Here is a 6,807-nt window from a genome sequence, read left to right as displayed (position 1 = left end):
TAGAATAGAATAGAATAGAATAGAATAGAATAGAATAGAATAGAATACTGCAGTTGGAAGGGACCCTACAACAATTATTTAGCTCAAGTACAGGATGTTAAAAGCCAACACTGCCCTTAAAGCTATCCCTGGCCCCTTCTCTCCATTGTGATGAATAAGCTAGGTCAAACAGAATCGTGGAATTGTTTAGGTTGGAAAAGCTTTCTGAGCCTGTTGAGTCCAACTGTTCTCCAGCACTGCCAAGGCCACCACTAACCCATGTCCCCAAGTGCCACATCCACACAGCTTTTAAATCTCTCCAGGGATGGGGACTCCACCCCTGCCCCGGGAAGCCTGTGCCAATGCCTGACCACTCTTTCCATGAAGAAATTTTCCCTCATCCAAACTAAACCTCCCCTCGCACAGCTTGAGGCCATTTCCTCTTGTGCTGCCCCTTGTTCCCTGGGAGCAGAGCCCGAACCCACCTGGCTCCACTCTCCAAGGAGCCACGAGCACCTTCTGAGTAGTTTGTGCAGACATTTACTAGGGGTTTTAAATGACTTTAGGGATTTTCTGTCCTCATATCTGACAATTACATCTTGTTGTCTCAAAAATTACTCAGCTCAGGCAGAGGTTTGGGGATCCCTGGGGACATCCTACTCCTGCTGTACCTGCACAGAAAGTCTGGATGAGGTGGGGAGAGACTGTGCAGGCTCTTATCCTGTGGGAATAATGGCACATGAGATCAGCCCCATGGAAATCTGACTGATTGGCAGTAAAAGCTGGGAAGGTGATCATCTAAGTGTATGAAATGTGGCCATAAAGACACTCAGGCATTATGAGCTCAGGAAATTGCAGGCACAGAACTGGCCCAAACTGCTTTTTCCAATCAGCCCCATTATCCATCCCCTGATCTCTCTCACAAAGAGCCTTTGTGAGCACAGTTTTTTGGGGCTGTTTTACATGTTCACATATATTTTCCTGCTCTTTGACACTCACCACCCAGCAGCTTGGCTCCATAACCTGTAGTGGATATTTTTCCTGTGCCTTCTGCATGAGGCAGTGGCAAAATCCTCCAGGCAAGTCTCACGCTGACCTTAACAAGAACCCTTTCTTCACCCAGTTTTCACCCAGCTACAGGTTTACCTGGATCTCTTAAACACTAAACCCCATCAGCTCATGATATTTTTCCAGTTGTTTTTATACATCTTGACTCTAATGGAGATTCTCAGCAAATTTCACAAAGCCTGTGTTACTCATTTCACCTCAAATGCAGTTCATGAATTAATGGTGTCTGTTAATTGGGCTGCTAATCCCTCTCCCAGAAAAAAAAAAATATCATAATACTTCTCATTTTTAGATACCGTGCTGTAAAAATGTTAAAGATACTTTAATAAATGAGAGACTTTAATTAGAGCAGAGCAAGCCCAGTATATTCACATACATATATATATATGTGTAGGATAAAAGAAGAGAGAGTTGGACCCTTTTAAGACAGACCCTTTCCTCAACTCTCCATCTCAGCCTTTTCCACAAAGAAATCCAGGATTTGTTTCATTCAAAGGATAGACTTTAAATTTCTATACTCCTGTCAGGGCAGCATTAAATATTAAAGCCAGATATTAAAATTTCAAGGAACCTAAATTAAACCTGAGGTATTCAAAAATAAGTGTCCCTGAATATTTCATGGTAAAGATTTTGTAATTAACTTCAGAAATCCCTCACATGAAGAAAGTGAGGAGCTACCTAATAAAATGTGACCATCCCAGCGACCTTCCAGATGGCTGCTCTCCATCCACTGAAGGATTTATGTTTCTTGGGCTCCATGACATCTCTATGGCTTCCCAAGGAAGCCTTGCCAGCCCATTGTCTTCTCCAGGCTGGAAAACCCCCAAAGCATCCCAAGTGTCCCATCCCTCATGCAATAAACAGACTTGTGTGTGGAACCAAAGGGGCCAGGACTCACCAGAGCAGTTCACCAACTTCAGATTTAATGAGACAACAAGGAGATATTATTTATGGTTCCTTTAACTTTGAATGTCCTGTGAAAGACTCCTGGATTTACTAAGGAGGAGGAGCAAAACAACCCAAATCAGGATAGGGTTTGTAGCCTCTGTAAGTAGGATTTCCTCCATTATTCAGAAGGACAGGCTGACATCCAAGGAGCAATTGCCCATTAGTGTCCTCCAAAGATCTTCCAGCTGGACCACTGTCAGTTTCCCACCAGCATCAGATTGTTTACAGCTAACATCTGTTCCTGTCTGCACAGAAAGCTTTGGGAGAGACATCCATGCCAGCACAGAGCCGGCCCAATATTTCAGTGTCAGCATGGGAAAGCAGCTAAAAAATACCCCAACAGATAATATAACAATTTAAATGAGGGTGTCTGTCTGAGCTTGGTAAATTAATGTGTACTAAAACGGTCTGAGAAGATGCAAAAAAACAGTAACCAGCTCTAACTCAGTGCAGCAGCAGCATTAGGGCATCTCTTCTTCCCTTCACCCGAGTTCTTGGGGCTGTGAAACAATCCTGTTTATAATGCACTTCCTAGAAATTCATTATATAAGAATTAGAATTCGTTACTGTAAAGGCTGTTTATGTGCATTTTTGTACGAGGGAAGTTACTTTAAACCAATGCTGTGCCAAACTTTTACCTCTCTTGGAGAATTTGAGTTCAGCAAATAAGGCCAGTGATGTGCAGCACAGCTTGTACCCAGCCAGAAGGCCCTGGGTGCTGTCCTAGGTAGCCAGCTGACAGTCTGTGCATGTTAAGGCTGTGGACTAAGCCTGAGCTACTGTTTAAAACTGCATAATTAACCATACATAATTAGCAATACCCTCAGAGAAGCAGGTTCCTGGGATCACCAGTGCCATGTGCTGCCTCTGCTCAGCCCATGTCTGCAGATAAGGGGGATCCTGCTATTGAAAGCTCTTATACCTGTGGAAATCTAATAGAGATCAGTGTAAATAGAATATAAAAAGTAAGTCATTGCCTTCAATCACTGTGAAGAGGCTTAAATGCCTTCCCAAAGGAGAATATTGGTCTACGACAATGGGCAGAAGATAAAGAGCAGATTCAATGGTACAGACTGTCATTTAATATTCACAGTTTGTCTAATCAAAGTAAACACACCCTTTCATAGGAACATGTAAAAGTCATTGAATTATTGTGGAAAAGGGAAAGAAAGTTGTCAACTTAGTCAGTGGTGAGACAAAATAATTACCAGCCTTCAGAAGTTACAAAGGAGACTATTGGGGCTTGAAGCCATCTCTGGAGTAGATCAGCTCAAGGGACACCTGGGGACAAGGGACCACCTCTGCCCACCGTGGGGCCACCACTCCTGCAGTACCTTGAGGACATGAGACAATTTTAGTTATTGCTCCAGAACCTTCTCCAATGCACTTGTTCTCCTAAAATGTCTTGTGGCTTCCTTAGGAAAGCATGGAATCATGGAATGGGTTGGGTTGGGAGGGACCTTAAAACCCATCCAGTTCCACCCCCTGCCATGGGCAGGGACACCTTCCACTATCCCAGGTTGCTCCAAGCCCCATCCAACCTGGCCTTGGACACTTCCAGGGATGGGGCAGCCACAGATTCTCTGGGCAACCTTTCCCAGGGCCTCACCACCCTCGCAGGGAAGGATTTCTTCCCAATATCCCATCCAACCCTGCCCTCCCTCAGTTCAAAGCCATTATCAGGAGATAGAGTAAACCAGGGACCCAGCAGGGGGTTGGTGACTCTTCCAGATCATTCCCGTTTGTCCCCAGTGCCTTCATGGGAGCCTTCGCTCCTGTGCAGTGATATTGTGGAAGTGTTACAGAACAGGGCAGGACCCTGGCAGGGACAGCAGAGCATGAGGGACAGCAGTGACTCTGATTTGTATCTCGGGGGGAATTAATTCATCGTTCATGCAGGACTTACCACGGCAGCAATAAATCAGTTTGTCTGATAAAGGCAGCAGCACTAAAGAATTCTGGGATCTTTTGCAAAACTGGAAAATGCAACCTCTGTCTTCCTTTCCTCCTCAGCCCTGCTCAGTGCTCACAGTGCTGCCTTTGGAAAGGGTCAGGGGCAGAAAACAGAGCAGAGACAAACCTTGAAGGCATCATGGAATAGAATCACAGAATATTCTGAGTTGGAAGGAACCCACAAGGATCATCAAAGTCCAACTCCTGGACACCAGGTTCATGCCACACTGCAACAAGTAACTGAATATAATCCTTAATTTTCCTAAGATAGTTTCAAAACAGTGAGTTCAGAGTTTGCAAGCCATGTTTATGCCCTTTTTCCTTCATTCTCAGGTGGTGGGCAGCTGTGGTTTTATTTTGCACCAAGTTCTTTCTCTAATATTCATCCCCAATCATCAACAAAATAAGTTAATAGATGTAGGCGACTGTAATGACAGTAAATGCTGTGTGGGAGGCACCATCCACGCTGCATTGTCAGTTCCTGCATGTGAAATTAAATACCCTATTCCAGGCAAATGCTAATATATTCTAGGAGCACTTTTCCACAAACAGATTTTTAAAAGGCAGTAGAATAAAAAGGTGATATTAATGATACATTGAAATAATCTGATGGGTGTGAGGTTAGGATCCTGTTTTTTTTCTGGAGGATCTCTCTTGCTATTGGCATGAAATGATCTGAATGAAAGAAACATCCAGGGTCACATCATTGCTGCCCAAAAATGGTACAGTGGCATCAACCCTCATTTGTGAACAGGATGTTCTCTTATAAATGAGCTTTGCTGTTGGAGCCAGAGCCATGTGACACATTACAGCCTGGCTTCTGCTGAAAAATTAGGCGAAAGACAAAACATAAAATCATCTCAGAACACCAGGCTGGGTTGGATTGGAAGGGACCTCAAAGCCCATCCCTTTCCACCCCTGCCATGGTCAGGGACACCTTCCACTAGAGCAGGTTGCTCCAAGCCCTGTCCAGCCTGGCCTTGGACACTTACAGGAATGGGGCAGCCACAGCTTCTCTGGGCAACCTGTGCCAGGGCACCCTCCCAGGGAATAATTCTTTCCCAATATCCCATCTAAATCCCCTGTCCTTCAGCTCAAGGCCAGGGCTGGGCTCCTGCAGTGCAGGGCAGAGCATTCCCCTTAGGTTTAACAAGCACTGCCTGTCTTTGAGAGATTGTAACTATTGATTATTCCTCTGCCCTGATGGACTTTGGATTTCTCTCTCCTGTTTTACACGGCAGCAATCAGGAAGCTGAGAATACAACAGCATATTGAACCCTGAGCAGAAACACCTCAGGTTCTGGTGCATCTTGCTTATATTTTAATTACTCCACTAATACAGGGAGGATTTTGCAAAGCAGTGCCCTGCATAACACCTTGGTTTGGAGCCATATGTTCTTCATTCCACAAAATATCTTTCCTTGGTGATCCAGAGCACAAGGCTTAGCACATTAGCATATGATAAGACAATTTAAAAGAATAAATAAGCTCAGCATTAAGCAGCCAACACGACAATAACACCTGAGTGATGCAGCAGAGATTAGAGCTAAAAATAGCTTAGAAAACTAAAAATACTTGCAGACAAGTAATGAAAGTGTGTTTTTAAGGTGATTTATTAGGAATTATGAAGTAGTCCTGGCTTTGTGCTGAGCTGTGAACAGTGAAATTGGAATAAACAAAATAATCTTGCTGTGTTAATAACTTCCTCTAAACTCCCCATATGTATCACACTCTCTCTGGTTGCCAAGTGAGGACTATGACTTAAAGGAGAGATTCTGTTTAAAATCTTTATCTAACTAGAAAGAGAAATGAGTGAAGGTAGACACACTGACCCTGCTCATGGGAATGGGGAAGAAGGTGCCAGAGGCTGCTCCAGGAGGTAATTCCACCCCTCCAGGGCAGGACTTGGCTGTTCTGGGTTGGAGAGGGACAAATGAGGCCATGGCATTCCTGGGGGTACCATGGCAGTGTCGTGGAAGGCACCTTTGGAAGGTGTTCTCAGAACATTCTACCAGGGAAAATAGGCACTGTTTCCACAATGGGGGGAATAAAGAGCCAATTCCACCTTCAAGCTGATCCCTGCCTGGCACACCACAGAGAGCCAAGGAGAGCACTGGCAACCTGGAGCTTCAGCAGCTCTCCATGGAGCTCACAGGGGGCAATGCCAGGGCCTGGCTTGTGGGTTTGAAATAAAATAGAATACAGGAAATTAAATGAAATAATATATAAAATAAAATAAAATAAAATATACAATTAAATTAAATTAAATTAAATTAATTAAACAAACAAAACCACCTCTCTGCCCAAGATCCATTTCAATGTGCTGGTAGAATTCCACACACCACATGGCCAATGACCATTCGATATTCCAAAGGTGCTCACTCTTCATTATAGAATCACAGAGTCACAGAGTGGTTTGGATTGGGAGGGACCTCAAAGTTCATCCTATCCCACCCTCTGCCATGGGCAGGGACACTTTCCACTAGACCAGGTTGCTCCAAGCCCCACCCAATCTTGAACAGCCCTTGCTTCACTTGCTGACCATGCCACGCTCAGTGATGGTCTTCCCAATACTTCTTGGCCAGGTAAATGAAGGAAATGCCAATCTCCAACCCTGAGTGTTTCAGGTTGAATTTGAAAGCAGAGATCCTGGTTCAGACATCCTGTCCCCACCCCAAGGCTCCATGGGGCACAGGCACCGAGAGCCATGTCACCAGGCTGGCTCTGAGTTGTGTCCCTGTTCCAAAATTCCCTTTCCTTGCTTTCCCTCTGCTCTGAGCCCAAAACATTTGAATCCTCATTGGCTGGTTTGCCAGTTCCTGTCAGTGTCCTTTGTGCAGCACCTCCCCCAGGTCCCAG

This window comes from Neopelma chrysocephalum, unplaced genomic scaffold, assembly GCF_003984885.1.
Source record: "Neopelma chrysocephalum unplaced genomic scaffold, ASM398488v2 Primary Assembly neopelma1_97, whole genome shotgun sequence".
Taxonomy (NCBI): Eukaryota; Metazoa; Chordata; class Aves; order Passeriformes; family Pipridae; genus Neopelma; species Neopelma chrysocephalum.
Note: the sequence above shows the minus strand (reverse complement) of the source record.